This window comes from Hemitrygon akajei, chromosome 3 (assembly GCF_048418815.1).
Source record: "Hemitrygon akajei chromosome 3, sHemAka1.3, whole genome shotgun sequence".
NCBI classification, from domain to species: domain Eukaryota; kingdom Metazoa; phylum Chordata; class Chondrichthyes; order Myliobatiformes; family Dasyatidae; genus Hemitrygon; species Hemitrygon akajei.
The window spans coordinates 98,149,846-98,167,497 of record NC_133126.1 but is presented as its reverse complement, the minus strand read 5'-3'; the positions used below and the strand labels follow the sequence as shown (position 1 = coordinate 98,167,497).

The 17,652-nt window shown below is 41.4% G+C and overlaps 1 protein-coding gene across 6 annotated transcripts in view; it reads left to right on the top strand.

The window, feature by feature from the left end:
* LOC140725242 (uncharacterized) overlaps positions 1-17,652 on the top strand; it is a 373,081-nt gene that overhangs the window by 155,427 nt on the left and 200,002 nt on the right. The window lies entirely within an intron of this gene.

Below are 17,652 nucleotides of genomic sequence, written 5' to 3'. Positions count from 1 at the left end.
CACTGATGAGGCCTCACCTTGAGTATTGTGAACAATTTTGGGCCTATCATCTTAGAAAAGATGTGCTGGCATTGGAGAGGGTCCAGAGAAGATTCGCAAGGATGATTCCAGGAATGAAGGGGTTATCATTAAAGGAACATTTGATGTCTCTGGGTCTGTACTCGCTGGAATTCAGAAGGATGGGGTGGGGGGATCCCATTGAAATCTTTTGAATGTTGAAAGGCCTAGACAGAGTAGATGTGGAAAGGATGTTTCCCATGGTGGGGGAATCTGAGACAAGAGGGCAGAGCTTCAGGATAGAGGGACACCCTTTCAAAACAGATTCAGAGAAATTTATTTAGCCAAAGGGTGGAGAATTTGTGGTATTTGTTGTTATGTGTAACTGCAGAGGCCAGGTCGTTGGGTGTATTTAAGGAGGAGATTGATAGGTTCTTGATTGGATATGGCATCAAAGGTTATGGCAAGAAGGCAGGGAACTGGGGTCGAGGAGAAGATTTTTAAAACAAGGATCAGCCATGATTGAATGGTGGAGCAGACTCGATGGGCCAGATGGCCTAATTCTGCTCCTATGTCTTATGGTCTTATGATGGAATGTATGGCTTTGTGGCTAAGTTTACAGATAATACAAAAATAGGGAGAGGGGAGGAGATGTTGAGGAAACAATAAGCCTACACAAGGACTTAAACAGATTAGGAGAATGGGCAAAGTAGCAGATGGAATACAATGTAGGGAGATGTTCGGTCATGCACTTTGGTAGAAGGAATAAAGGTGTCGACTATTTTCTAAACAGGGATTTCAGAAATTGGAAGTACAAAGCGACCTGGGAGTCTTAGTGCAGGATTCCCTAAAGATTAACTTGTAGGTTGAGTCAGTGGTAAGGAAGGCAAATGTACTGTTAGCATCCATTTTGAGAGTTCTAGAATATAAAACTAGGAATGTAATGCTGAGGTTTTATATAGCATTGGTTAGACCGTACTTTGGAGTATTATGAGCAGCTTTGGACTCCAGAGCTAAAATATTGTGCATTGGCATTGGAGACAGTCTGGAGGAAGTTTATGAACATGATCCAGGAATGAAAGGGTTAATATATGAGGAGCGCATGATAGCTCTAGGCTTGTACTTGCTGGAGTTTAGAAAAATGGGGGGTGGGTAGGATTTCATTGAAACCTATTGATTATTGAAAGGCATAGATAGAATGGACATAGAGAGGATGTTTCCAATAATGGGAGAGTACAGAACCAGAGGGGACAGCCTCAACAGAAGGATGTTCTTTTTAGAATAGCGATGAAGAAGAATTTTTTTAGCCTGACATGGTGAATCTGTGGAATTCATTGCCGCAGACGGCTGTAGAGACCAAGTCATGAGTTGTATTTAAAGCAGTGGTTGGTAGATTCTTGATTAGTAAGATATTAAAGGGTACAGGAGAAGGCAAGAGAATGGGGTTGAAAAGAAAAATAAATTAGCATGATTGAAAGGTGGTGCAGTCTTGAGGGGCCGAACTGCTTAATTCTGCACCCATGTTTTATGAATGTGGAGGAAATTATTGGGCAAGTTAAGGCAGAGATTGATTGTTAAGGGGGTTAAGGGCTGTAAATAGAAGGCAGGAGAATAGGTTGGAAAAATCATCCATAATTGACTGGTGGTGTGGGTCGATGGCCTAAATTGGCTCTTATATCTTGTGGTCTTAGGAAAGAAACATACTACTTTTCTAAATTTTGCTCATTTTCTGGCTCTGGCAACATCTTTGTAATCTTCTCTGCACCCTGTCCAGTGCAACATGAAATGTTATGTCTTTTTTTAATTTCAGTTTTTTTAGATTTGAATATTTCTGGCAGGGCCAGCATATAGTGCCCACTAATCACCCTTGAGAAGATGGTGATGAGCATCTCATTAAACCACTATAGTATATTGGGGAAAGTTATCTGCACAGTGTGGTTGGTGGGGTGTTTCAGAATTTATAAGTAGAAGAAATGCTTTTGTATTTCGTGATAGGATGACGACTTTCCCATGTGCTTAAAGGCCTTGTTGTCTGGTAGAGGTTGTGAATTTGAGAGGTACTGTTGGAGTATCCCTGCTGAATTACTGGAATACATTTTATAAATCCTGCAGCCTCTTGTGCTGTTAGTGGTCCAGATGAATGTTTAGGGTAGTGGCTAGGGTTGCTAATCAACAAGCTGCTTTTTCTTGGAGGGCAGAGCTTTTTGAGTACTGTTGAGACTACATTGATCCAGGCAAATGGAGTGTATTCCTTTGTATTGCTGACTTGTGCTTGTTATTTTAATAAGCTAATGATTTTGGAAATAGAGAATTTATTTTTACTGTACTGTTTATATAATAGTTCACTGTGAGAAGGCAGAAATATGCATATTCTCTCCTTGTAAAGTAATATCAGTACTGGAACTGTAATGTGGCTGTCTGCCACATTCTGGAAATTATTCACTGACTTTGTGTTTAATAATGTCCTTTACAGTCCTTCATTTGGCTCCAATTACAGTTAGTCAGAGTTGCTATATTAGTGAAAGTACTAGCCTTTGAGCACATATTTGAACTTTGTATTAACGTTATCTACATTCCCAAATGAAAACATATTTGATAAATAAACCATTGGCCTAGAAAGTAGTTAGATTAGCATACTGCCCTGTTACTATTGACTACTTTATTCACAGCTCTTATTGTGATTTTATTGCTATGTTAGCACTAGAAGTAGGGAGACACTTGCAGGCTGCCTCAGCACATCCTCAGACTGTTAGTCGTTGATGCAAGCGACACATTTCATTGTTTGTTTCAATGTGCATGTGACAAATAAAGTTAATATTTAAGATTTGTTATCTAAAACATTGTAACAAGGCAGTAATCAAATTGGGCATGTCAAAAATGTCCAGGGTAGGCTGTTGATCTCATGAATGTCAGTGCAGTACTTGACAACTGTGCTGCTCCACTGAGCTGTTTAAATGTCTCTAAGGTACACTGGAAATAGAGTCAGCACAAATGGAACTTGTCTTGCTGTTTGATTAACTCATGAGACTTAAACTCCAACAATTGTGTGATTTTCTGTGGGTCTTCATGACACTATTCCTTGGACTATCTCTACCCAGTTCAGTACACAGACAGAACATTTTAAACTGATAATGCAGCTTTACTGGACTACCCTCCAAAAAGCAAGCCTTAGTTGCCAAACATCCTAACTGTAATTATATCATCTGATAGGTCATAGTTGTTTTAAAATCAAGAAACTGGTAACAATTTTTTAAAAATACATTAGTGCTAGTTTTATTACAATATTAGTCAATACTTTGAACAATTGATTACCAGTGTAGAAATTGAAGCCAAACCATGAAATCTCAGGCATTTAATAGACCTACAAAACAGATCAACATCTAATAACTCTGTCTACCTATTGATATATAATTTGTTTCCATGAACTTTTATTTTCCAGAACAACTTTTGATGTGGCTTCTTATCAAATAACTTGAAGTATATCCACCACTTTATCTACAGTACATGTTACTCCTTTGTGAAACTCCAATAAATTTGTCAAATATAGTTTCCCATTCATAAAACAATTCCCGATTGGCTTGATTTTTTTCCTAAGTGCCGTGCCTTAAATCTCTAATAAACAGAATCAGAATCAGGTTTATTATCACTGGCATGTGACATGAAATTTGTTAACTTAGCAGCAGCTGTTCAATGCAATACATCATATAGCAGAGAGAGAAAAAAGTAATAATAAATAAAATAAAACAATAATAAATAAGTAAATCAATTATGTTTATTGAATGGATTATTTAAAATGTGCAAAAACAGAAATACTGTATATTTAAAAAAAGTGAGGTAGTGTCCAACATTCTCGTTGACAGACGGAAACACTAACTGACCTGTAGTTTTCTGCTTGTGTTCTCCTCTTTTTGAGTAAAGGTTGAGGAAGAATATTACCTTTATCGTCAATTAGGCGATTAAGAATTTTGGTTGCATGTGGTTTTCAGCATGAGTGAGAGCAGGAATAGAGAGCTTGAAGGGAAGCCACCTTTCTAGGGGAAGCTATTCTTTTCTTCCAGTTTCTTTTCATTTCTACCATTTCTGCTCTCAAGGTGAGGCCATCTTTTTCAGAACATCTGAAATGTCCTCTTTCATGAAACATGGTTTCCTTTCTGCTGTGGTTGATGAAGTGTGCTCTGGCATCCCCTTTGTGTTTTGTACTTCTTACACCACTTCCTTCTAGAGAGAACAAGGATAGAGATTTCCTTGTCCCCACTTTCAACCTATGAGGCTCTGCATTAAGCTTCATTATTTTAACCAGTTGTAGCAAGATTCCACCACAAATCACACCTTCTCCTTCCTATCCCTTTCTGCCTTCTGCAGGGACTGTTCCTTCTGTGACTCTGGTCTGCTCATCCCTTCCATCTTCCCTGGTCCGTAGAGTTTTCCCCTGAAGCTACAGGATGTGTAATACTTGTTCTTACAGCTTCTCCCGTACTGTCATCCAGAGATCTAAATAGCTCTTCCAGGTGGGATGAAGATTCACATGAATCTCCAACCCTGTCTACTGCACTCAGTGCTTCTGATAGGCTCTCCTCTACTTCAGTAATACCATCCACAGACTGGCTGACCATCTTACAGCTATGATCTATATCTAATGGCCATCCTGAGCCACCAAGTTGCATGCCATTTTCAATTTTCCTTCCAGTTCCCAGATCAACCAGTCTATCCTCTGCTTTCCCCACTGCCAAAGTGAGTCCAACACAGACTCAGGGAACAACACCTGGTACTCCATCTGGGTAGTCTTCAATCCAGTGGTATGAAGAGTGACTTTTCTAATTTTAGGTTACCCCACCCATTCTGATTCCCCTCCTGTTCTCCAATTTTTGACCCTGTCCTGTTTACATTCATTCACTACACACTCACAGTTCACTTACAAGTCACCCCCTCCCCTCTTACACCACTCATTTGGTTGTGGCTCTGCCTGTTATTCATCTCTTCTTTACTAGTTCTTTATTTATCAGACTCTAGATTCTCACAGTCCTCTGTGTCCCTGCTTATTATCTTCAAGCAGTTGTCTCCAATCTTTGCTTTCCTCTACCTTCATCTGCCTCTCATTTTATCTTTTTTTTTCTTCTTTGTCTACCTTCATTTTTGTCTATCTGCAACTGTATCCCAACTACAACACTCACCTCCTCACAGCTGGTGCAACCTGCCGGTCAGTTTGATCCCTGAGGCTGATGATAGATGCTGAGCCCAACCCAGTGCTGGGCAGATGTCCAGCTAGTGTCAATAACACTTTCCATGTAAAAGCTACCTTCATTTATTGTGGGGGAAAATATTGATACACATCATTGTATTTCCAGGCCATTATCAATAACCCCTCTATTAAATTTACTATTTACGTCCTTGTTCATGGTGTATGTCAATACCATTCCTTCTTGAAAATAGCACGTACAATGCTTTGAAAAACTATTCAGCCCACATGACTATTGTCACATTTTACTGTCTGATTTCCTAAATTTAAAATATATTGACGTAAGATTTTTTTGAGTTGATCTAAAAAATAGTGTGCATCATGTAAAATCCAAAGAAAAATTCCAAAACCTTTCAACAGTTTACTAAAATTTAAAAACCAGAATTATGAGGCTCACAAAGATACTCATCCCCTTTGAAATTACTATGCTAACTTTCATCAGGTGAAATATATAGTGCCCGTAAAAAAAAGTATCCAGCCCCCCCCCCCCCCCCACCAGAAGTTTTCATGTTTTTTTGTTTTACAGCATTAAATTACACTGGATTTAATTTAGCGTTTTGACACTGAAAAACAGAAAAGACTACTATGTCAAAGTGAAAACAAATTTCGACACATTGGCCTTAATTTATTATAATTATTAAACACAAAATAGTCGATTGTGTAATTACTCACCCCTTCAAGTCAGTATTTAGTAGACACACCTTTGGCAGCAATTACAGCCCAGAGTTTGTGTAGATAGGTCTCTATCAGCTTTGCACATCTGGACACTGCAACTTTTCCCCATTCTTCTTTACAAAACTGTTCAAGCTCTGTCAGAGTGCATGGGGGTTGTGAGTGAACAGTTCTTTTCCAGTCCAGCCACAAATTCTCGATTGGATTGAGGTCTGGACTCTGACTTTGCCACTCCAGGACATTAACTTCGTTATTTTTAAGCCATTCCTGTGTAACTCTGGCTTTATGCTTGGGGTCAATGACTTGGTCATTCTCCCAAGTCGAAGTTCTCTTGTAGACTGCATCAGGTTTTCCTCCAGGATTTCCCTGTATTTTGCTTCATTCATTTTACCCACTACCTTCACAAGCCTTCCAGGGCCTGCTGCAGTGAAGCATCCCCACAGCGTGATCCAACCACCACCATGCTTCACAGTAGAGATGATGTGTTTTCGATGATGTGCAGTGTTTGGCTTATGCCAAACAGTGTTTAGTGTGATGGCCAAAAAGCTCAATTTTGGTTTCACCAGACCATAGAACCTTCTTCCAGATGACTTCAGAGTCTCCCAAATGCCTTCTGGCAAACTCTAGGTGAGATTTCATGTGAGTTACTTTTTCAACAGTGGCTTTCTCATAAAGTTGTGACAGGTAAAGCACCTGGGCAACAGTTATTGTATGTGCAGTTTCTCCCATCTCAGCCATTGAAGCTTGTAACTAGTGCAGAGTTGTCATAGGTCTCTTGGTGGCCTCTCTCACTAGTCCCTTCTTGCATGGTCACTCAGTTTTTGAGGATGACCTGCTCTAGACAGATTTATAGCCGTGCTATATTCTTTCCATTTGTTGATGATTGATCTAACTGTATCCACGAGGGATTGGTTCCGAGACCCCTTTTGGATACCATATTCATCCTCTCTCAATGCGGTGGACCTTGGGACCCAGCGGAACCCCAGACCTTATTTAATCTGTCTCAGTGCGGCGGCGAAGCTCTGAATCCGCAGAGTTCACGACCATAATCACGATCACGCTTGGAAATAAAGTGGAAATAATAAAGCAATCGTAAAAAAGGTGAAATGCCATCGGTCACTGGAAAAGCGTTAGGCTACATTGGCCAACGATCAGAACAATTTTAAAGGATAAAGTGAGAAAGGCTGTGCCCCGATGGAAAGCTACAATTATTACTAAACAGCGCAATGGTTTAATTATTGGGTTTTGGGGTTTTGAGTTTTTGATCCTCCACATCAACCAGACACGGAAGGAGAGCATACTCGGAAGCGGTCTGACACTGGATCGAACTCAGAAACTTCCCGAACCCGGCACTGAAACATACGTTCTTAAGTGTTTTATATGCATAGAAAAGTAAAATATATACTATATACTAAGACAGATGTTTGACTAACTGACACTAAATAATACTGGATGTACCTGTTCCAACTTAGTAAGAGAACTTCCGATTTTTCGATCCCGATCCACGATAACCCACGCACATCCTCCCGTATACTTTAAATCATCTCTAGATTACTTATAATACCTAATACAATGTAAATGCTATGTAAATAGTTGTTATACTGCATTGTTTAGGGAATAATGACAAGAAAAAAAGTCTGTACATGCTTGAACAACAAGTGCTGGAAGAGCACTTCCGGGTTTTCTTGATTCGCGGATGCGGAACTTGCGGATAAGGAGGGCCGACTGTACTTCTGAACTGCTGACATTTCAGTTTTTGAATATTTTTGTTTATTTTTATGCTTTGCAATTTTCCTTTTTTTGGGATCTGCTCTCAAAAAAGGAGCATGTGAATCACAAATACAAATTCTCAGTTAAATTGATCAAAATCCCCAGTTGCAGTACTCATTTATTTGTACAAAGGGTTGGGGGCTAAATACTTTTACAAGGCACTGTATCTTGCAAGCTGCCGCAAAAGGAATGATAAATTAATCTTAAAAGAGAGAATGACCTATTTAACACAGTTGTTGATAGTTAAGTCACTGTCTTTATGAACTGTGAAGACATCGTGCTACATAGCTGGTCTGACAAAATATATGGTTGCAAAATATCCAAAAGACAAAAAATGTTGTGTTGCAAATACCTATAATTCACCAGAAGGTCTTGGCAACATGGTAGCCCAACATTCAGTGTTGTTGACAACACGAGTGAATCTGCAGATGCTGGAAATAAATAAAAACACAAAATGCTGGCAGAACTTCACCTCCAACTTTCACCCCACCCTCAAATTCACCCTCCTTTGGCTCCTCCCACTCCCTCCAAACCAAAGGTGTAGCCATGGGCACCCGCATGGGTCCTAGCTACGCCTGCCTTTTTGTCGGCCATGTGGAGCAATCTATGTTCCAAGCCTACACCGGTATTTGTCCTCCTCTTTTCTTACGTTATATTGACAACTGCATCGGCGCTGCTTCCTGAACGCATGCTGAGCTCGTCGACTTCATTAACTTCGCCTCCAATTTTCACCCTGCCCTCAAATTCACCTGGTCTATTTCTGACACCTCCCTCCCCTTTCTAAATCTTTCTGTTTCTATCTCTGGAGACAGCCTATCCACCAATGTCTGCTACAAACTCTCACAGCTACCTAGACTATTCCTCCTCCCACCCTGTCTCCTGCAAAAATGCTATCCCTTTCTCTCAATTCCTCTGCATCCGCTGCATCTGCTCTCAGGATGAGGCCTTTCATTCTAGGACAAAGGAGGTGTCTTCCTTTTTTAAAGAAAGGGGCTTCCCTTCGCCCACTATCAACTCTGCCCTCCATCACATCTCTCGTATTTCACGCACCTCTGCCCTCACCTCATCTCCCCGCCAGCCCACCAGGGATAGAGTCCCCCTGGTTCTCACCTATCACCCTACCAGCCTACAGATCCAACGTATAATCCTCCGTAACTTCCGCCACTCCTACGGGATCCCACCACCAGACACATCTTCACCTCCCCCCCACTCTCGGCTTTCCGCAGGGATCGCTCCCTACGCGACCCCCTTGTCCATTCATCCCCCCCCATCCCTCCCCACCGACCTCCCTCCGGGCACTCATCCCTGCAAACGGAAGAAGTGCTACACCTGCCCCCACACTTCTTCCCTCACCACCATCCTAGGCCCCAGACAGTCCTTTCAGGTGAGGTGCCACTTCACCTGTGAGTCAACTGGGGTGATATACTGTATCCGGTGCTCCCGATGTGGCCATTTATACATTGGGGAGACCCTCCGCAGACTGTGAGACCGTTTCGCCGAACACTGGTGCTCAGTCCTCCAGCAGGGGCGGGATCTCCCTGTGGCCACACACTTCAATTCCACAGACCACTCCCACTCCGATATGTCTGTCCATGGCCTCCTCTACCATCAAGATGAGGCCACATGCAGGTTGATGGAGCAACATCTTATCTCCCGCCTAGGTAGCCTCCTACCTGCCAGCATGAACATTCAACTCACAGACCTTTATTGATACCCCTGCCCCCCCCCCCACCCTATCCCTATCTATAATTTTAGTCTGGTTCTCTTTCTGTCTCTTTTCTCCCCCCTCACTATAATCTCCCCCCAGCCCTACCTTTCTTTCTCTTTTATTTCCCATAATTCTCCACCTTCCCCCTAGCCCATTTCCCTTCAGCCTATCACTTCCCAGCTCTCTACTTCATCCCTCCCCCCACTTCTTATCCCCCCTCGACCATCCCATGTTACTTCACTACTGATGAAGGGTTTTGACCCGAAACATCGTCACTACCTCCTCCCATAGATGCTGTCTGGCCTGCTGAGTTCTGCCAGCATTTTGTGTTTTTATTCAGTGTTGTTGAGTTGTTCCAGTGATCCAATTCATTCTTGACCTCTGGTGCTGTCTTTGTGGAGTTTTCATGTTCTTCCTGTGACCATATGTGTTTCCACCATGTGCTCTAATTTTCTCTCACAGATGAAAGATGAGTAGTTTGGTTGATTAATTGGTTACGGCAAATTACCTTGAGTGTGAGTGAATGGGACAGATTGCAAGAAAGTGAGACAAACTGGGGGAAGTGATGGCATATGAGAGAATAAGTTGCAAGAAAAAATGTGAGGGAAGGACCTAATGAGATTGCTTGAGTTGGCATGGACATGATGGGCCAAATAGCCTCCAGCATTGTAAAAGAAAATATGAAGTTCTGTTCTCTTTACATGTATTGTTTGACCAGCTGCATATTCTTAGGATTTTCAGTTTTCAATCCAAATAAGGATATTTATCTTGTAATGGAATGTTTTCATAAAAGTCATATCCGGCATTTTTTGTTTCTATTTAAAACTCATTAGCGAACGTTGTTACTTTCCAGTTAATATTTTTCCTTGTATGATGTGAGCAGTTTTTGGCAGAGCCTGGATTTGTTATCCATCCTAAATTGACCTTGAGAAAGCATTTAGAGCTGTTGTAATCTGTCCTTTGAAGTATTCCCACAGCACAGGAACCAGCCTCCCCTCTATGGACTCTGTCTGTACTTCTTGCTGCCTCAGTAAAGCAGCAGCAGCTAATCCCAACCACTCTGGAGTCATGGTGACATAGAACAGTACACCACAGAAACAAGCCCTTGACCCATCTAGTCGATGCTGAACCGTTAATTTGCACCCAGACCATAGCCATCCCATCCATATATCTATACAAATTTCTTAAATGTTGAAATTGAACCTGCATCTACTACATTTGGTGGCAGCTCGTTCCACACTCTCATTACCCTCTTATGTTTCCTCATGTTCCCATAAATATTTCACGTTTCACCTTAAACTGTGATCTCTAGTTCTAGTATCACCCAACCGCAGAATTTTGTGTACCTCTATCAAATCTCTCTACAATCTTCTACACTCTGGGGAATAAAGTTCTAACCTATTCAACCTTTCCCTATAACTCAGGTCCTCAAGTCTGGCAACAACTTTGTTTTGGCTCACGAAAAGCTTCTATCCTACTATTATCAGACTCTTGAACAGATCTCTTGTACAATAAAATAGACTCTCAGCCTCACAATCTACCTCATTATGATCTTACATTTTATCATTCACCTGGACTGCAGTCTTCCAGTAGTTTTACACCTTTATTCTACATTGTTATTGTTTTACCTTATTCCAGCTCAATATACCATGTAATGATTTGGTCTGTCTAAACAGTATGCAGTATACGTTTTTCACTGTATCTTGGTATATGCGACAATAAATGCCGTTATGTAAAAAATTTCAATATCGTTTTTACCCTCACTGATACATGTTGTGAAATGTTGTTTTGTGGCAGCTGTACAATGCAATACATGAAAAATCATGAAGTTACAATAGGAAATATATTTTTTAAAAGAGAGCAAAATAGTGAGCCGTTCAGAGATCTGATGGCAGAAGGAAAACTCTTCCTATAATGTTGAGTATGGATCTTCAGGGTTTTGTACCTCCACCCTGATGGTAGAAATCTGAACAGGGCGTGTCCTGGATGGTGAGGGTCTTTAACGATAGATGCCACCATCTTGAGGCACTACCTTTTGAAGATATGGGGAGGCTGGTGCTCATGATGGAGCTGGTTGAGTTGGCAAACCTCTACTTTCTTTTTCCTATCCCTATACATTGGAGCCACTAAACCAGGCATTGATATAACCAGTCAGAATTCTCTACACAGTATGTCTGTAGAAATTTGCTGGAGTCTTTGGTTAACACCCAGGAACTTGAATCTGCTCATCCTTTCTATTGCTGACCCCTCAATAAGGATTGGTGTGTGTTCTCTCAACTTTCCCTTTCTGAAGACCAAGGATTAATTCAATCAGCTGATCTATCTCACTCCTGAACGTATTTCTCATCACCGTCTGAGATACTGCCAATAACACTTGTGTCAGGTGAATTTATAGTTGCCATTTGATCTGTACCAGCCACACAGGCACGAGTCTAGAGAGTGTAGAGCCGTGAGCTAAGCTCACGTCGTTGAGGTATGCTGGCGTTCATTGTTAGTGAGGAGGAAATGTTATTTCTGATCCGTTCTGTCAAGGATACAGCTGCAGAGGCCCAGGTTTTGAAGCTTGTTGATTAGTACTGAAGAAGTGATGGTGTTGAACGCTGAGCAGTAATCCATGAACAGCAGCCTTACATGAGTATTGCTATTGTCCAGGAAGTCCAAAGCTGAGTGGAGAGCCAGTAAGATTGCATCTGCTGTAAACCTGTTGTGTTGGTGTTATGTCCAGATTTTGATCCTGTGATAAAATCAGCAGTTGTATATATTTTCTGAGCATGTGTGTGTGTTTGTCCCAAATCATACTGGTGTGTTTAGATGAGAAACTAACTGCAATTTTCCTTTTGACTATAAGATATAAAAGAAGAATTAGGCCATTTGGCCCATTGATTTTGCTGCACTGTTCAATTAGGGCTGATCCTTTTGTCTTCCCCTTATCAGCCCCACTCCCCAGCCTTCTTCCCGTAACCTTTGATGCTGTGGCCAATCTAAAACCGATCAAACTCCACCTTAAGTATACCCAATGACCTGGCCATAGTTAGGAGCTTAACGTGAAAGGATGTACTTTGTATCAAAATAACAGGCAGGAAAGCATAGGTGTGGTTCTGATGGTAAGAGAAGGAATTACATCTTTAGAAACAGGTGATAGAGGGTAAGAGAATGTTGAATCTTTGTGGGTGGAGTTAAGAAACTGCAAGGGTAAAAAAAAAACATTATGGGAATGGTATATAGCTCTCCAAATAGTAGCCAAGATGTGGGGTTAGATTGCAACTGGAGCTGGAAAAGATATGTAATAAGGGTAATGACTCGATTGTAGTGCGGGACTTCAATATGCAAGGGGATTGGGAAAATCATGTTGGTGTCGAATCGCAAAAGAGGAAATTTGTTGAATGCCTACAAGATGGCTTTTTAAAGCAGCTTGTGCTTAAGCCTACTCGGGTAAAGGCCATCTGGTCATCTTAGCCAGTTCTTATGAGGGAGCTTAACATAAAGGAACCCTTAAAAGCAGTGATCATAATATGATTGAATTCATACTCCAATTTGAGAGGGAGAAGTGCAAGTCGGATGTATCAGTATCGCAATAGAATAAAGGGAATTACAGAGGCATGAGAGAGGAGTTTGCCCAGTGGATTGGAGGAGGATACTGGCAGGGATGATGGCAGAGCAGAGGTGGCTGAAGTTTCTGGGAATAGTTCACAAGGCACAGGATAGATATGTCCCACAGAAGAAATAATTCTCAAATGGCAGGGGTCGGCAACCATGACTGACAAAGGAAGTTAGAACTGCATAAAAACCAAGGAAAGAGCATACAAGGTAGCAAAAAATGGGTGGGAAGTTGGATAATTGGGAAGCTTTTAAAATCTAACAAAAGGCAACAAAAAAGCTATAAGAAGGAAAAAGATGAAATATGAAGGCAGACTAGTTGACAATATAAAACAAGATACCAAAAGTTTTTTTTTTCCAGTTCTATAAAGAGTAAAAGGGAGGTGAGAGTTGATATTGAACCACTGGAAAATGATGCTGGTGAGGTTGTAATGGGAGACAAAGAAATGGCAGATGAACTTAATGGGTACTTTGCATCTGTCTTAAATGTGGAAGATACTAGCACTGTGCCAGAGGTCCGTGAGTGTCAAGGAGCAGGAGTGAGTGCCATTGCTATTACAGAGGAAAAAGTGTGAGGTAAACTCAAAAGTCTTTAGGTGAATAAGTCATCTGGACTAGATGAACTACATCCCAGAGCCCTGAGAGAGGTTGCTGACAAGATAATGGATGTATTGGTCATGATCTTTCAAGAATCACTTGATTCTGGCATGGTCCTGGAGGACTGGAAAATTGCAAATGATACCCCACTCTTTAAGAAGGGAGTTAGGCAAAAGAAAGGCCAGTTAGCCTGATCTCAGTGATTGGAAAGTGTTGGAGTCCATTATTACGGATGAGGTTTCAAGGTATTTGAAGACCAATGATAAAATAAGTTAAAATCACCATGGTTTCTGTAAAGGGAAATCTTGCCTGACAAATCTGTAAGAGTTCTTCAAGGAAGTAACAAGCAGGGTGGACAAAGGAGAGGCAGTGGATGTCATTTACTTGGATTTTCAGAAGGCACTTGATAAGGTGCCACACGTGAGGCTGCTTAACAAGATAAATTCTTTGGTGTTACAGAAAGGATACTGGCATGGATAGTGAAATGGCTGACAGGCAGAAGGCAGCAAGTGGGAATAAAAGGGGCCTTTTCTGGTTAGCTGCTAGTGGTGTTCCTCAGGGGTCAGTATTGTGACCACTGCTTTCCACATTGTAAATGATTTAGATAATGGGATTGATGGTTTTGTGGCAAAGTTTGCAGATGATGCGAAGATAGATATAGAGGTAGGTAGTGCTGAGAACGTAATCCCTTTGCAGCAGGATTTGGACAAATTGGAAGAATGGGCAAAAAAGTGTCAGATGAAATACAGTGTTGGGAAATGTATAATGCATTTTGGTAAAAGGAACAATAATGTGGACTATTATCTAAATAGGAAGAAGATTCAAACAGAGGTGCAAAGGGACTTAAAAGTCCTCGTGCAAGACTCCCAGAAGGTTAATTTACAGGTTGAGTCTGTGGTAATGGCAGCAAATGCGATATTGGCATTTATTTCAAGGAGAATAGAATACTGTATAAAAGCAAGGAGATAATGTTGAGGCTTTATAAGACTCTAGTCAGGCTGTACTTGGAGTATTGTCAACAGTTTTGGGCTCGATATTTCAGAAAGGATGTGTTGTTATTAGAGAGAGTCCAGAGGAGGTTCACGAGGATAATTCTGGAAATGAAGGGGTTAACATATGAGGAGCATTTGGCAACAATATGGGGAGGATCTCATTGAAGCCTACTCAATACTGAAAGAACACACACAAAATGCTGGTGGAATGCAGCAGGCCAGGCAGCATCTACAGGGAGAAGCACTGTTGAAGTTTCGGGCCGACGTCCTGACGAAGGGTCTCGGCCCGAAACTTCAACAGTGCTTCACCCTATTGATGCTGCCTGACCTGCTGCGTTCCACTAGCATTTTGTGTGTGTTGCTTGAATTTCCAGCATCTGCAGATTTCCTCATGTTTGCTCAATATTGAAAGGACTAGATAGGGTGGATGTGGAGAAGATGTTTCCTGTGGTAGGAGTATCCAGAACAAGAGGGCACAGCCTCAAAGTTGAGGGGTAACCTTTTAGGATAGAAGTAAGGAGGAATTTTTTTTTGCCGGAGAGTAGTAAATTTGTGGAATGCTTTACCACAGACTGCGGTAGAGGCCAAGTCCATGGGTATATTTAAGGCAGAAATTGATAGTTTCCTGATTTGTCAGGGCATCAAAAGATATGGCAAGAAGGTAGGTGTATGGTGTTGAGTGGGACTCAAGGCTGAATGCCCTAATTCTGCTCCTATGTCTTATGGCCTCCACAGCTGCCTGTGGTAACAAATTCACCACCCTCTGGCTAAAGAAAGTTCTCAGCATCTGTTTTAAATAGATGCCCCTCTATCCTGAGGCAGTGCGCTCTTGTCTTAGGCTTCCCCCACCATGGGAAACATCCTTTCCACATCTACTTAGTCTAGGCCTTTCAACATTCTCCTCCTCATCCTTCTAAATTCCAGCATGTACAGGCCCAGAGCCATCAAATGTTCCTCATGTGATAACCCTTTCATTTCCAGAATCATCCTTGTGAACCCCTGCTGGAACCGCTCAAACACCAGCACATTTTTTCTTAGATGAGGAGCCCAAAACTGTTCACAATACTTTTAATTTAACTATTTCTTTGTTTTTATCCTGCACCTTCCTCATTTCTCCCAGAAACTCAAGCCATTCCTGCTCTGCTGTCATCCTTGCCAGCATCTCCTTCCAGCTTACTTTAGTCAATTCCTCTCTTTTGAGGCAGAAACTTGGGAGCATAAATTGGGAATGGATGTGTAGGCAAATGACCATGGAAATGTGGAGGTTGTTTAGGGAACACTTACATGGGGTTCTGGGTAGGTTTGTTCCATTGAGGCAGGGAAAGGTTGGTAGGGTGAAGGAACCATGGTTTACAAGAGATGTGGAACATCTAGTCAAGAGGAAGAAGGAAGCTTACATAAGTTTAGGAAGTAGGAATCAGACAGGGCTCTTGGAAGCTACAAGATGTCCAGGAAGGAGCTGAAGAATGGACTTAGGAGAGCTAGAAGGGGCCATGAGAAGGCACTGGCGGCAAGTAGGATTAATGAAAACCTCAAGGTGTTCCAAACACATGTGAAAAACAGGATGATGACTAGAGTGAGGGTAGGACCAATCAGGGGGAAAAATGGAAATGTATGCTTGGAGTCAGAGAAGGAAGGTAAGGTCCTGAGTGAATACTTTACTTCAGTATTAACCAGTGAGAGAGATCTTGATGTTTGTGAGTACAACATAAAACAGGCTAATATACTAGAATGTCAACTTTAAGAGGTGTTGGTGCTGGAACATTTAAAAACATTAGGATAGCTAAGTCCCTATGGCCAGACTGTATATACTCCATGCTGTGCATTTGGTGATAACTTTTGCATCCTCACTAGCTGCAGGAATAGTACCAGCTGATTTGGAGGGTGGCAAATGTTATTCCTTAGTTCAAGAAAAAAGGGAGTAGGAGCAACCCTGGATATTATAGATCAGTGAGTCTTACTTCAGTGATGGGCAAATTATTGGAGAAGATTCTTAGAGCCAGAATTCAGAAGCATTTGGAGAAGAATAGTCTGATTGGGGATACTCAGCATGGTTAAGACGGCATATGACGTGTTGGCCTCATTAGATGGGGAATTGAGTTCAAGAGCTGCGAGGTAATGTCACAGCCCAATAAAAACCTGGTTAGATCATACTTGGAATATTTTATTCATCTGTGGTCACCTCATTATATGAAGGATATAGAGGCTTTAGAGAGGTTCCATAGGACATTTACCAGAATGCTGCTGCCTGTATCAGAGGCACTCAAATATCATGTGGTAGTATGATCCATGCAATTCAGATTTTTACATATAACCTGTAATGAATTATTAACAAATGCTTAATCAACATATTTACAATATTACTCAAATATGACTGAAATATTAAATAAATAACACTCCTCCCTGCTTATCTATAAAATCCAACTCAAGACAAAATGCATCTCAAATATATACAGCTACTATACAGACACCCACAGCAGAGTAAATTTTAAATTGTCCCATTCAGGCCTAAAGAGTTGATCACTGTGGAGGAATTCTTACTCTAGTGGGGTAATGTTTTTCCTGATGCCGGGGATCATTCTGCTTGTCAAGTGAGACTTGTAGCTATGAAACAATGTCAGCTTCTTGGGGCCTCCTCTATGGTTCTAGGAGTTGACTCTGAGACTGCAGGAAATGGTTCTGAGCGCTCTGGGCACCTTTCTTCATCTTTTCCCAACTTTCATAAGCAGTTTTTGTCTCCCACTAGATTCTAGTTCTTTATACTCAAAAAAGCCAAATGCTTTCAACTTTCCTGAAGTTCCTTGAACTCTCTTCCACCTTAAAACTAAGCCACATTGTGCATTTAACTGGCAGATTAATGTATCAGAGGCTTTCTCAGATATGTTACCTACAAAAACTGTTGTAATCTGACCACTGTTTTTAATCACGTTCACGCTTCCTCTGAGCAGCATGGTCATTTCTCGGTTCAACCAGAGGCACACCAACACCTTTTATCCTCTGTTAGGCAACAGTTCATCTCAGCATTGGTAAACAAAAATGGGGGAGCTGGAGTTTTTGCATTGGAGTTCCACCATTCTTGGTGG